Source organism: Phyllobates terribilis, unplaced genomic scaffold, assembly GCF_046119375.1.
Source record: "Phyllobates terribilis strain yellow unplaced genomic scaffold, ASM4611937v1 Scaffold_5__5_contigs__length_657084704, whole genome shotgun sequence".
NCBI classification, from domain to species: Eukaryota; Metazoa; Chordata; class Amphibia; order Anura; family Dendrobatidae; genus Phyllobates; species Phyllobates terribilis.
The window spans coordinates 65251627-65267669 of record NW_027362765.1 but is presented as its reverse complement, the minus strand read 5'-3'; positions in this window follow the sequence as shown (position 1 = coordinate 65267669).

The window sequence follows — 16043 nt, the reverse complement described above, 5'->3', positions numbered from 1 at the left end:
TAAGTGAGATCACTGGAGCTCTCAGCTGATCTTCAGCTGTTTGAACTCAAGTGACCTCACTCCTGCAGTGCAGCACTATACAGTGACAAGAGTGATTACACTCCTGTCAGTGTATAGAGTGATGTTTTCTACAGCATTGACATCAGTGATTGCTGGTGTGACTGCTGTAGAAGTGACCCGGATCGCCATGAGAGGATTACGTCATGACGGCGGACAGGTGAGGGGTATGGTTGTTTTTTTATTTTATTTTTTTATAGGAGATGAGGGATTCGGGGATTAGGCGTTAGGTGAGTATATGGTGTTTTTTATTATTAAATAAATTATGAAAACGGTGTGGAATTTTATTTTAATAAAAGACTTTATCCTGGCTGTGTCTTTATTGAAAAAACGTCAGAAACCTTACTACGGGGTTAGTACTGGGGGCGTCTTATAGACGCCTCTCCATTACTAACCTGGGCTTCATGTCAGCTGCCAATACAAAGCTGACAAGAACCCCACCCTATCACCCCACTCGCTACTGCTACACTGCAGTGGGAAGAGCAAGGCTAAGCACCACCATTTCTGGGTCCGTTGAGGGCTGATGTTATTAGCCTTGGAGGGATCCTTCCCTGGCTATTAATATCAGCTCACAGCTGTCTGTTTAGCCTTTGCTGGTTAGATTTTATAGGGGGACCCTACGTCAATTTTTTTCTGGGGTCCCCATGTAATTTAGCCAGTAAAGGCTAAGCAAACAGCTGTGAGTGGTTATTAATAGCCAGGGAACATCTTTGGCAAATGGCCCGGCTAGTAATATCAGCCTCCAGCGGTTAGCTTTCCCTCTGTTGGTTATGAAAATTACGCGGGAGCCCACGCCATTTTTTTTATTTAATTCTTCATTTTATTTCATTCATAATAAATCCCATGTCCACTGTGTTGTGTTTGACGCTGCGTAAACTCACACGCAGCATGTCAATTTCTGTAGCGGAGATGCAAGTCTCCTCTGCAGATTTTGACTGATTGAAATGTCATTATATGCGGTGTATCCACATGTACTGACAGCACAAGTACGGCATTAGAACGCAGCGTTTCTGACGCAGCAAAAATACTCACCCCAGGTCCGACGGTAATCCAAGGTTTAGGTTATGTGCACACAATTCGAACAAGCAGCGTTCTATTGAACGCAGGTGAATTCGCATGTGTTCATTAAACCATGCGGATTCACCGCACTCAGTACATTGTAAGGATCAGATTACTCTTGCGGAGACTAGCGACTCCGCAAGAAAAATTTACATGGTGCGGTCTTGAAAGATGCGCCGCATGTTCGTGTCCGTGAGTGATCTGCAGGCACAGATGAACGCATAGTAGACATGGGATTTCTACAAATCCCATCCATTATGCTGTAACATCTGGCCGTTGCGGGTTTAACGTCATCATGTGCACATACCCTTAAAGTGATGTCCCACGTTTCTTTTTTCAAATATCTTTAGCTCCAAAAAGCATTCATTGCTGTACAAAAATGCATGCAAAAATGCACCAAAAACTCTGCAGCAAAGTGAATGAGAAACATGAAGTATCATGCACACGTTGAGTATTTTTTGACTTGCACATTTGGTGCAGAAAATAATCATCAGCATGTCAATTCTCTGTGCGTTTAGGAGCACCTGAACAAAGGCAGTTGGTGGACAGTTCAGTGTATCAAAAGCTGACACACGACCCCACCTCCACAATCAGGGATTCCATCTCCAAGACCTTAGAATACCATTCCCTGAAAGGGACAATTGATGCCAAGACCTGTGAATATTTATCCAAAAAATTCCCAATCACCCCGGTGTTTTATACACTACCGAAAATCCATAAGAATTTAGAGAATCCCCCGGGACGTCCCATTGTAGCTTCTACTGAATCTATTTTATCACCATTATCAATCTTTTTGGAAAAAATCTTGACCCCTTTAGTCAAGGAAACCACATCCTTTATTTTAGACACGGGCACCTTCCTTACCATCATCAGGGATATTACACAGATTGACCCTGATTCCCTACTGGTCACCCTTGACGTCAACAACCTATATACCTCCATTCCCCATGATAAAGGTATTCACTGTGCTAAAAATTTACTAGAAAACTCACAGGCATTGCCCGAAGTCAGCCGCCTTTACCTTGATCTCTTAACCTTGGTCTTAACAAAGAATTTCTTCCTTTTTCAAGACACCTTCTTTTTACAAAAACAGGGTACCACCATGGGGTCTAATGTGGCCCCCCCATATGCAAATTGCTACATGTCCATATTTGAGGAGGAGGTGGTATACACACATCCGCTCTTCAAGACTTATTCCACTATGTGGAAACGCTATATAGACGACATTTTTTGCATATGGAGTGGGCCCCCCGAAACCCTAATGGATTTTTTTGAGACTTTAAACTCATCTTGGGACGGCCTCCGTTTTACTATTACGTCCAGTAAAGAATCCATCAATTTCCTAGACACGACCATCATCAAAGATGGATTCATCCGATCTATACGTGAAACCCACAGATAGGAATGGCCTCTTGCATTATACAAGTCTACATCCAAGATCTATCTTCACCTCTGTTCCCAAATCCCAATTTCATCGCGTTCAACGCATAGTCAGTAACCCATCCATTCAAAACCTGAGATTAAATGAGATGAGAAAAAAATTTACAGATAGAGGTTACCCATCAGGCACCCTATCTCGAGCACTGGTACCCACCACCCAAGCTCGTCTCACTTCCAACAATCGTATCCTTTTTGTGCATACTTACCATCCCATAGCCTTCATACTTCATAGAAAAATTAGACAACATTGGAACATACTCCAAACAGTTTACCAAACAGTCCCTGAATTCAAAGCCCCTTTTTTACCCTGTTACAAAAGGGCTCCTAATATTCGTGATCGACTTGTACACGCTGATATTGGTACCACTAATACTAGACCCCGTCAAAGATTCCTTTCTACACCCAAAACGGGGACATTTCCATGCCTACAATGTTACCAATGTAACAATATAATCAGAGGAAATACCCTCTACCATCCACAATCAAGGAAACAATATAAGATCAAAGATTATTTCAGCTGCAATTCTTCCTATGTGATCTATGTCATCTAATGCCCCTGCGGCCTCATTTATGTTGGCGAAACTACCCAATCTATTAAAGATAGAATTTCAAAACATAAGTCCACCATTCACTGCAAAAATCTCCTCTTACCCATTCCATCACATTTTGCGTCAGCGGGGCATTCTGTCTCGCAACTCAAATTTCAAGTTATAGAAGAAGTTGCCCCACTGAGACGTGGAGGAAACCGCATTCGCTTACTTAAATATAGGGAGGCATTCTGGATACATGAGTTACAATCCCTGTCCGCAAAAGGTTTAAACAAAGAATATGATCTTGGCTCATTCATCTGAGTACCCTGCATTTGTTTATTTACTTATAGTTATTCTCTGGTTCAGCTACCTGAACATAACACAGATTGTTAATATTCCTTATGTCAGATGACTTCCATGTATGTGGATCACTCATAGTTATAGACTTAATGATGTCTTTTTAGGACTGTTTGTGTATGCAACACATTTATACTTATTTCTTGTTTTTTAGATACCACCCTAAATGGTGCTCCTATTACTGATCCCCATCCCTCCTGAATTCTTATCTGGGTCCATCCTCCTATTTCCTGCATCTTCCAGAACCCGGTGGAACGCACAGATCAAACAGTGGAACACATCACACGCGTCACTTCCGGTCACATGACCGGCGATCTCCTCACAGGACCTGACGAACGCCACTATGACGCCACTTCCGGTGCGCAGGTCCTACGCCACGAGAACTAACGCACTCATTCACTCTATTGCCACCAATGATTTCCCAACAGGTTAATACAACACCTACCCACCCCCTACTTAAACCTCTATCGTCCCATCCTCTCTTAGACTACCTTGAACAAAAGGTGGACACCGTGTTCTATCCCATCCACGGCTGTGTTTGGCCTCTACACCTTTCAGGTATATATTTCCTATATCTTCAATCCTACTTTGTTCCTCTGGCACCTTCTATGAAGTTCACACTTCCATTTCTCCTACAGTTTACTGCACCAACCTGGCTTTTGCCTTATACATACCATCACCTATACTCTGGTAGGTTTCATCTTTTGTACTCCCATTACCAAACCCTTTTTCCTCCTTCCCATCCATTCCCCATGTTGTATATTCAATGTTCATTTTCATGACAATTTGGTTTAATTTTGATTTTGTTTTACCATTATTGTATCTTGTCTATGCAATGATATACGGGATACTCATTTTTGTTTATTTGTCACTCCTATTTTTCTGACCCTTAGGCTAACATAGGGCGATCCGCCCTCATTGGGAAACAGTCCCTGGTAGGAACCACCACCAGTGGGTCCTATTTTTAAAGCAACAGGAAGGTCAATGGACCTTTTGAGTAGAAGTGCTCACTTCTTCCAGGATCCCGTAGCTTTTTACCAGGTTGAACTCCGTCACCCGCCCCCGGGTCTGGGAAGCTTCTACCAACTCCTTCCGCGCCGCGTTGGACCCTTCCAGCCAGCCTCGCAAGAAAGTAATTGATCCGCTGCCGGTGCTCCCGTGGCGTCATTGGGGGATTGCACGTTGTCAACCGTATGTGACTAGGCTTGGAGTGGCACTTCGCTGGAGGTGTGTTTAGGGTCTCCATCGCCATCTGCCACCAGTTGATTCATACAACTTTTCTCTTTGGGGGCCCCGCCTCCGTCGCACCACCTTTGGGCCTGGGGGTTCCAGCCGCGCAACCGGCGGTTGTTGCCATGGGCGTCACGAGCGGGGTTAGCCGCAGGGATTCACGCTGCTCACCTTCCAATGGCTGTGTTGTGGCTGCATCCCGCTGGGATGTTCTTCACCTTCTGCCAAGGGGGGAATGTCTTCGGGCATCCGGCTCCAGCACCACACTCTGAACTCATGGATGAGTAGGCCTATCTCGGACTGAGGCCTGGTGGACCACTGGACGGTCATCAGTGGCAGCGGTTTTGGCTCACGGGCATCGCCCGTGGGTGGGTAGCCTGCAGCTGTGGCTTCTGGGGTAATGATCTCGAGGATTTCCTCCTCGTCGCTAACCTCCATGGCTCTGTCTGATCCTCCGGTTGCCATCTTCCTTCTCCTCAAGTGCTAAACAGCAATTGGCGCAGGTCTCTTGCTAATGATGCGCATCCTGCGCGTCCGACTCCAACTTTTTCTAGGCCAGGCTCCTAAAGTGACTGCTGCGTCACAAATCACTCCCGGCAGCTCCGCCTTCAGCCGCGCCCCTTCTCTTGGCACGCTGATACTCACTGGGCTGTGGGACGCCTCGCTCCCGCTCGCTAGCCCCTACCCTGAGAGATGGGGGTTACTCGGACGGCGGGCCCGCTGTGTAGGGTGGATGCAGTCATGGCCTAGGCCCGGTCCGTGCCCAGGGTCGTCACATAAAAAATATGGGCTAGGTGGGACGGTGTTAATCGAGTGGATATCATGACTACGCCACCTGTGGTTTCTGGTGATCCTCCACCAGCACTGCGTTCAGTCCTCTGAGGCGGGATGTCGTGGCAGCAGAAGATGGTACTACTCCCCACAGGCGGAGCAGGTCCTCAGGGCAGAGAAGACAGGAATCAGTGGAGTAGTAGTGGGTGGTGTGGTGAGGTGTGGTGCCGCGCTGTAATAAGGAACCCGGGGCAATGGATGCAGTCTTCCAAACTTTACTCACGTTGTTAGGTGTCAGCTGCAAGGCGTCTCCTTGCTCCTCACGGCGCGCTGCAGCCACCAGGAAGGGGTTCAGCACACTCCGGGTAGCTCGGGTGCATCAATCAGGACCCCCGCACCAGAGTGTTCCTAGAATTTCCCACTAGGTCCTCTCCTGTCCGTATGTGGTGCGTGTTACAAGGTTTCGTCTCCCTCTGGCTATACACAGAACAAGGGTATGGGTGGCGACTCCTCTCCGTCCGTTACCCAGTGGGATCCACTAAGCCTCCGGCTTTTCTGACTGAGACGTGAAGTAGCAAAGCCAGATATCGGGGGCCGGTACCCCTCTTGCAGCAGGAGTCCCTCTGACCAGGCCAGAATGAAGGTAGCAGGTGGCATATGCCGCTCCGTCCACATCCCCCTGGGATCCTTTTGCCTGTGGAGCCTATCTCCTCCGCTCCCCTCCAGGCCTTCTTAGGTAGGGACCTTGACCGGTAGAGACAACGGTTAATTCTAGCCCGCTCCTCGTCTCAAGGCCAGAGCACGAGGACCGTGTATCTCCAATCAGCTGCAGGTTCTAACAGAAAGCCACGTTCAGTGATGAAGATCATAATCAAAGATCTTGAACCTAAGATGGCCGTTAGTTAAATATGAATTACTAAGCGTAACCTAAAGGTGCGTCCTCCACCCTCACCCACTACATGGTTCCCCCTATCTCCTCTATCCCGGCTGGGGCAGCACTATGGTGCCTTAAAGCTCCCCTCAGGACAGGAGTGATGTAGTGTTGAATGGATGGCTGAGTCCAGAGAGATGCTCCCTCCTTACCTCGGAGAGGAGATACCACACCTCGGTCTGAGGTGCAGTACCCCTGTGGCGACTGAACCCTCAGGGGCGCCACAGCTGGGCTTCACTCTGGGCCGCGCCCTCTTCTTTACTGGACGCATCTTTACAGCTGGGCCCATCCTTCTCTGGGCTGGAACTCGCAGGGGCTGGACACCTTTTCGCGCACTCCGGCGACGTCCACTCCAATGATAGGCAGTTCTTCTACTATACTTTACCACCATTGTCGCCATCTTAGAATCCATGCTTCTTGCCTCCTTCTTGTGCCGCATGCCTTCCAACACTTTCTCCTCAGTGTTCTGCGTTGGCTCTTCCCCGTTTTCTTCATGCGAGGAGCTCGCATCCTGCTGAGTAAGTCAAATGTAAGGTGCCCCAGGAAGGTAGTCGTGGGCGAGTTGTGGCCCCTGCTCGCTTTGGCACCTTACAGACAATTTGTGTCCTCCCTCTGATGTGTTGCTGTGCATGTGACATTTTTCACTTACTTCATACCATCCGGTCGCGGCTGTCTCCAGACATTTCTCTCCTGGGACCAGGGCAGTAATAATTTTAGAGGACACAAAGTTATTAACCATAACTGGGGTTTTACTTGAGGGAAATGAGTAATTACAATATTTATGGTCTGGTAGATTGGATAAGGCCCAACAGGTTCTTGTCTCCCATACAGGTGCTATAATCATCTTCAGCCCTGGTGTCCTCTTTAGTTGAAGCATCTCTGTGTTTCTATTCCTTAGCCTAAGAGATGGTTCCTCACCAGCAATAGTGTGCCCAGATCCTTTATCTCCCTCACGGATTATCCTGGTGTCCTATTTTCCTCTGCCACCTGCAGACTAGAAGTGCCCCGGGTCCTCAATACCTACGTTGAATTTCTCCGGCCAGCTAATGGGACTCCTTCTATGACAGAATCACTGACTGGGTGGATCAGGGAAATGCTGTAGATATAGTATATCTTGACTTCAGCAAAGCATTTGACAAAGTATCTCACACCATCCTTATTGAAAAAATTACCAAGTATGGAATGGACAAGGCAACTGTTAGGTGGATTCATAACTGGCTTAGTCATTGGACTCAAAGAGTGGTCGTAAATGGCTTCACATCCAGTTGGATGAATGTCTCAAGTGGGGTACCACAGGGCTCTGTCCTGGGACCTGTATTGTTCAACATCTTTATCAATGATTTAGATGAAGGAATTGAGGGTAAACTGATTAAATTTGCTGATGACACAAAGTTAGGAGGGATAGCTAATACTAGAGAAGAGAGAGAGAGGATTCAAAAAGACCTAAATAAACTGGAGCAGTGGGCAGCAACCAACAGAATGGTTTTTAACAGGGAAAAATGCAAAGTACTACATCTGGGCAATAAAAATGAAAAAAGCATATACAGAATGGGAGGAATAGAGCTAAGCAACAGTACATGTGAAAAAGACTTAGGTATACTAATAGATCATAGACTGAACATGAGTCAACAGTGTGATGCAGCAGCAAAAAAGGCAAATACAATTCTGGGATGTATTAACAGAAGCATACAGTCTAGATCACGTGAAGTCATTATCGGTCTTTACTCCTCTTTGGTCAGACCTCATCTGGAATACTGTGTACAGTTTTGGGCACCACATTTTAAAAAAGACATAGACAAACTGGAGCAAGTTCAGAGAAGAGCGACCAGAATGGTGACTGGTCTGCAAACCATGTCCTATGAAGAGCGGTTGCAGGATTTGGGAATGTTTAGCTTGCAAAAAAGAAGACTGAGAGGAGACTTAATAGCTGTCTACAAATATGTCAAGGGCTGTCACATTGTAGAAGGATCATCTTTATTCTCATTTGCACAAGGAAAGAATAGAAGCAATTGGATGAAACTGAATGGGAGGAGACACAGATTAGATATTAGAAAAAACTTTTTGACAGTTAGGGTGATTAATGAGTGGAACAGGCTGCCACGAGAGGTGGTGAGTTCCCCTTCAATGGACGTCTTCAAACAGAGGCTGGACAGACATCTGTCTGAGATGATCTAGTGAATCCTGCTTTGAGCAGGGGGTTGGACCAGATGACCCAGGAGGTCCCTTCCAACTCTACCATTCTATGATTCTATGATTCCTGCGTGAGGAGATATTCACACTACGGATTCACTGTCTGAGGGTAGAGAGCCTCCGTTCACCCTAGCAGCCAATTTCCCTGACTGTCCATATGTAAGAGTTCCTGTCACGTCCCTTACAGCAGGGTTCCCCAACTCCAGTCCTCAAGGCCCACCAACAGGTCATGTTTTCAGGATTTCCTTAGTATTGCACAGGTGATGGAATTATTGCCTGTGCAGGTGATGCAATCATCACCTGTGTAATACTAAGGAAATCCTGAAAACATGACCTGTTGGTGGGCCTTGAGGACTGGAGTTGGGGAACCCTGCCTTACAGGGCTTCAACAGACTCAAAAATAATGGCTGCAGCTATTTTTAGCACACCCAAAGGCTCCACCCACTAAGCCATCTGCTTAGCAACTGCCTTGCCTCTCACTGACAACTGTGCCCAGCAGTGGCATCTTGTGGCTGATAAAAAGTACTGCAGCCCCACAAGGGATTATATCTAACCTCTAGACATGCCCAATGTCTATCCCTGTCACAACGTTTCCCCCTTACTCCACTGACTGCGCCACTGAAATTAACCCCGTAACTTGACCTAATAGCAGTTCAGAGAATGCCTAACTATGGGGATATGTAATTCTAACTACTTCAGTCCCAGGGGAAGGTTACACCTTTCCTCACTATTATACAATGACTGGCACAGGGAAGAGGAGTCGGTGTATCGGTTGGTGAGGAACATGATCCTGGCTGCTGCGTTCAAGATGGATTGGAGAGGGGAAAGTTTAGAAAGAGGGAGACCGATTAGTAAAGAGTTGCAATAGTCCAGACGAGAATGAATAAGACCTACGGTAAGAGTTTTTGCCGAGTCAAAGGTAAGAAAAGTTCTGATTCTAGAGATGTTTTTGAGGTGTAGATGACATGAGTGAGCGAGTGATTTGATGTGAGGAGTGAAGGAAAGATCTGAATCAAGTATGACCCCAAGACAGCGGGCATGTTAACTTCTCTTTGTCTCTGAGACCAAGGCCAGATTCTCTACCAATTGTGCCCTGTGCAGGGCAAAAAGGGGGGAGTGATGGATCAAATATTTCATCAAATTTTGATCCAATCAATAAATGTAACGACAAGTGTAAAATAATGAGAAAATGCAAACGTAAAATTGTTAAAAGTGCATCCCTAGTGATGGAACAGTTTAAAATATCCAGACAAAATGAAGTATGTTCTGTTAGGGGCCCTACATCAAGCATGGCATCCATTAGATGTTATGCCTGTGCTGGCTCAGGTCATATTGCCAGGTACTGCAAATTGTCAGGTACAAGGAGAGAGAGGAAATATTGCTCTTTTAAATGTGGTCACTTTGGACATATTGCAAGGAATTGTCATTCCACAATTAATTGTGAGAAGTCCAGCATGGAGAACAGACATTTACAGAGACAAAATAGCATTTTTCTCAGTCTTTTCTCAGTATTTTTCCACTTTAAGACGGCAGAGACCTTTTCGGGATCCATCCGCAGACCAGTCTCGGAGATAAATATAGCCCAGGAACGGTAGAGAGGTCTGCTCAAAGAGGCATTTCTCGAATTTAGCGTATAGGCGATTCTGCCGGAGCCTTAGCAAAACCTGACGAACATCCCTCCAGTGTGAGGGTAGATCCGGAGAGAAGACCAAGATATTGTCCAGGTACACCACCACGCAAGAATACAGGAGCTCACAGAAGATGTCGTTAACCAGCTCCTGGAAGACGGCTGGAGCATTACAGAGACCAAAGGGCATTACGCGTTATTCGTAGTGACCGTCCCAGGTGTTGAATGCCGTCTTCCACTCGTCTCCCTGGCGGATCCAGACCAAATTGTACGCCCCACGAAGATCGAGCTTGGTGAGGATCTTCGTGCCTTTGAGATGGTCGAACAGCTCCGAGATAAGAGGCAGGGGTACTTATTTTTGATGGTAATCTGGTTAAGACCCCTGTAATCGATACAGGGACGTAGAGAGCCATCTTCTTGACGAAGAAGAATCCTGCTCCAGCTGCAGAGGTGGATTTCTGGATAAATCCCCTGGCAAGATTCTCCTCTATATACTCAGACATGGCCCGGGTCTCAGCCAGCGACAAGGGGTAGATATGCCCACGAGGAGGAGAAGCACCAGGTACCAGGTCGATGGGGCAATCATACGGCCTATGAGGTGGTAGTGTCTCAGCCTCCTTCTTGTCGAAGACATACGCATAGGACCAGTAGGGTGCCGGCAGACCAGGTAGATTAGCCAGAGTAGACGGGGGTCAAGCAGGACGAACCGGAACCAGACAGGACTCATGGCATTCCTGACCCCAACGGAGCACTTCACCAGATCTCCAATTCAGGACGGGCTCATGTCTTTGTAACCAGGGTAGACCAAGCAAGAGGGGGTGAGAGAGACCAGACAGCACATGAAAGGAGATCTTCTCCGAGTGCAGCATTCCCACCTGAAGGGTTACAGGCTTTGTGACGAGCAAGATGGTCTGCGGAAGAAACCTCCCATCCACGGAGGCAACCGCCAACGGTTCAGCCAGACGTACAGTAGGAATCTGATACCCCTCCACAACAGCTTGTTGAATGAGATTCCCAGCGGCTCCGGAATCCAGATTGGGCAATCTCGAAGAAGCGGGTCTCACAACTGGAAATAGAAACAGACAGAGTCAAGGACGGAGAGGATTTACTCTTGCCTAGGACGACCTCTCTGAGCGGTCCTAGACACTGGAGTTTCCCTGGTTCACCGGGCAGGAACGGATCAGATGTTCCTTACTGCCATAGTAGAAGCAACTCCCCTCGGCTCGGCGCGTCTCCTAGCGAGACTTGCCCATCTTTTTTTTTTAAACTTAATTTGTTTTATTAAACAATTTTATAAACAGTTACACATTGCATTTGGTAGTAGATAACATCCAGAGACATCACATCAACATAGATTTACATAGATGAGAACACATTAAAATAAACTGGTCGGATGGGTTATCGCATGCATATAAATAATTTCTTTGCCCAGTGGATGTCGCATCTTCTCGGAATTATATAAAAAGGAGAAAAAAAAAGGTATTTACCTAATTAGGATACAATCCAAACTTTGAACCCTCAACCACAACTTCTCAAACTTGTGCTCTTTTTATCCTTTCCATGCCCAGATTGACTCTCATCGTAATGTATATGGATCTAGATGCTTGCCTCTATAAGCAACATTTGTCACTTATAACTCGTGGTTTTCTATTTATTCTCACACCCCTTACATATTAACTCTCCCAGCTCAAGCCCTTTGCCTAAGTAGAGACCGTAAGACACGAAGAATTCCAATAGTCCCATATTTTGGAAAATTTAAATGGACAACCTCTGTTTTGGTATACTATCTTTTCAAATGGAATGATTGCGTTAACCAGTGCGATCCAAGATCGCAATGTTGGCAGTGGCAGCCCATCCATCTTAGTGCCAACAAGTTCCTGGCCAAAAATAAGGTTTCTCTCAAAAAAATCTTAAAATAATGATCCCAGGCATCATCCTCCATTACCCCAAAAAGGCAAATCAGTGGATCACATGGAATTGGGATGGATACTAAAGAGGATAGTAAAGAGGTAACTTCCTGCCAGAAGGACCTAATAATGGAGCAGTTCCAGATTAAATGAACAAAGTCAGCATCTATGGTATGACATCGTAAACATTCTGAATTAGAGGAGCGCCCCATTTGATATAGTCTGAGGGGTGTGAGATATGACTGATGAATAATATATAGCTGAATCAGCTTATTATTAACAGAGGGGGAGACAAAGGAGGGGGACTCCAAAATTTCATCCCACTCCTCCTCCCCATATTCAGAATTAGAAGTCTCCACTTATTTTTTGATGGCAAAGGGTTTCGATCTTAAGGCCCCGTCACACTTAGCGACGCTGCAACAATCCCGACAATGATACGACCTGTCAGGGATCGTTGCTGCGTCGCTATGTGGTCGCTGGTGAGTTGTCAAACAGGCAGGCTCACCAACGATCAGGGGAGCAGCGACATCGTGGAAAGAATCTTTCCACGATGTCCTGCTCCGGTTACCAGCCTGCTGAAGCAGGAGCAGGCTGGTAACCATGATAAACATCAGGTTACTAGGGGCACACGCGCACCTAGTAACCCGTTGTTTATCATGGTTACCACTCTGCTACGGTGAGCGGGAGGTTACCGCTCACTTTAGCAGGCTCGTAACCATGATAAACATCGGGTTACTAGGGGCACACACGCTCCTAGTAACCCGTTGTTTATCATGGTTACCACTCTGCTACGGTGAGCGGGCGGTTACCGCTCACTTTAGCAGGCTCGTAACCATGATAAACAACGGGTTACTAGGTGCGCGTGTGCCCCTAGTAACCCGATGTTTATCATGGTTATCAGCCTGATCGCTGCTCCCGCTGGTCAGCCTGATCGCTGCTCCCGCTGGTCACACACAGCGATGTGTGCTGACCAGCGGGAGGGCAACGACCAAAAAATGGTCCAGGACACTTTGCAGCGATTAGCGACCTCATAGCAGGGGCCTGATCGCTGCAAAGTGTCACACATAGCGACATCGCTGGTGAGGTCACTGTTGCGTCACCAAAACCGTGACATAGCAGCGATCTCGCTAGCGATCTCGCTATGTGAGACGGGGGCTTAAGTATGTATACAAGCTAGATAAAAGACCTTGTGGACCTTGAGATTTAAGTATTGATATTAAGGGAAATGAGGAAATAGTTTGATTTATTTCAAAGTTTTGTAAGTGAGATCTGAGCCCATTCCTAAGTTGGAGGTACCTGAAGAATTGAGATCTTGGAACCTTGAATTTATTTTGCACCTGTTCAAATTACATCAGTATAGATCTTTCATAAATATCTCTCAACACACAGACCCCATTAGCTATCCAAAAGGGGGCAGATGGATGTTCCACTAATGTCGCAAAATACGGATTCCCCCATAGAGGCATTTCAGCTATAACATGTGTAAAGTCAATCCTTTTCTTTGCCTGTTTCCATACCGTTCTCGCCAATCTATGTAGGGGTAACAACTTAATGGCAGTCGATTTATTCAATTCTAGAAAACCCAATAAACAACCTGTGCCTGGGAGTCAGGCATCCAACTACGGATCGCTTTTAGTTGACCTGCTAAATAATATACATGGAAGTCAGGCAGAGCTGCTCTTCCCATATCATTAGGCCTTTGAAGAGTAGATAACCTGAGTTTAGGTCTGGAGTTCCCCCAAATAAATGTGGACATCAAAGAGTTAAGAGATGTGAAGAATTTTTAGGGACCGATACTGCACTATGTTGTAATATATAGTTAAATTTAGGGAGTAAGATCATCTTAATTAAGTTAATCCTTCCTGACACTGATAGCGGTAATCTCCCCCACAAGGAAAATTTACATTTAGCGCATTCTAATAAAGTGAGAGTATTACTCGAGAGGTCCTCTCTATCATTTCTAACAATCATAATTCCCAAGTATTTGAAACATGACACTACAGGTAAAGGAGATAACGTTTCCAAATCAGCATTCGGAGTGGGTGACAGAGACATAAGAGAAGACTTATCCCAATTTATAAAGAGGCCCAAATATTCACTAACTTTATCAACAGTAGATATAACAGATGGGAGAGTAGAATCATAGGATCATAGAGTATCTTTAACCTTATCCATAAAAATTATCATGTCATCTGCATATAAACCAATTTTATTAGTTCTGTCTGCAATTGTAACTCCACTGATATCCTCAGATGATCGAATTCTTATTGCCAATGCTTCAATTGCCAGAGCGAATAGAGCCGGAGACAAAGGGCATTCCTGTCGGGTTCCCCTTTCCAATGAAAAAGATGTGGAGGATAAATTATTTATCACTATTTTAGCTTTGGGGGCCGCGTACAATATTTGAATTCAGGCCCGAAATTTAGGCCCAAAAGCAAATTTTTCTAGACAAGCAAATAAAAACAACCACTCCAGCGAGTCAAAAGCCTTGGCCGCATCCAATGAAGCCATGGCCCAATCATTTCCCGGTATCAGAGAGCTATATTGAGTTATTGATTGTACCCTTCTAATGTTAATAGAAGTATTTTTTCCTGACATAAAGCCTGTTTGGTCCGGGCGGACAACTGATAGTATCACCTTATTAAGTCTCAAGGCTAGAATTTTTGTAAGAATTTTGTAATCCACGTTTAATAGTGAAATAGGGCGATATGATCCACACTCCAGAGGATCCTTCCCTTCCTTTTTAATGACAATAATATTGGCATCATAAAAGGATTCAGGCAAGGAACCACTTTGCATCGCCTCTGAGAAAGTCTCTAAAAGGTGCTGCATCAAGCCCTTTTGGTATCTAAGGTAGAGTTCTAGTGGTAGGCCATCAGGGCCCGAAGCTTTACCCAAAGCCATATCTGCCAGGGCTGCATTTATTTCCTCTAAAGTGATATCTGCATCTAAAAGGGATTGTTGTGTGACACTTAATTTGGGAAAATAAAGATCTGCCAAATAAGAGAGACATTCTAATTTATTATGGGCACTTTGGGATTTATATAACGATTTATAAAAATTATGAAAGCCACTTAGAATATCTTCTGCTGCAGTGACTATCTGGCCCCCTAATGTTCGAATCCTGAGAATAGCACTAGAGTCATTATGTTTGCAGACCATAAAGGCCAACAACTTACTTAATTGGTTCCCCAATTCAAAATATGATCGTCTAGTGAAGAATAGTTTACGTTTAAATTTAGTGTCAACGTTTTGTGTATACAATCTATATGAGTGTAGCCAGTTTACTCTATTCTCATCAGACGGGTCTGAAACTTAAGTCTGTTCAGCTTCTTTTAACCTATGTTCAAACTCAGTATCAACCTGTACAGTCGTTCTCTTGATGTAAGAAATAGTGGAGGAGAGGCATCCTCTAAGGCAGGGGTCTCAAACTCGGCTGGGTATATGGGCCACAAATGGAAAAAATTTTAATTTGGGGGGCCGCATTCTTTGTTCAATGTGACATTTTTAGTGATACCATTTTTTTTGTATACACCTTTTGAACATTTTTCCCGTGTTTATTTTTTTATAGCTTGGGTCGTTATGGATGTGGCGATAATAAACGTGCACTTTTTTGTGTTTACTTTAGTTTACATATTAAACAGCATTTTTAGTGCCCAATATTTTTTCATGCTTTATTTTTATTTTTTTGATTTTTACAATTTTCTTTCCTCCAATTGGCCACATACAGTAAAATGGTCATACCATTAGCATCATATAGTAATAATGGCAAACATCTTGTAGTAATGTCCCCATCTTGTACTAATGTGCCCCAACCAGGTCCCCATCCTGTGGCTATGTGCCCCATCCAGGTCCCCATCCTGTGGCTATGTGCCCCATCCAGGTCCCCATCCTGTGGCAATGTTCCCGATCCAGGTCCCCATCTTGTGGCTATGTGACCATCC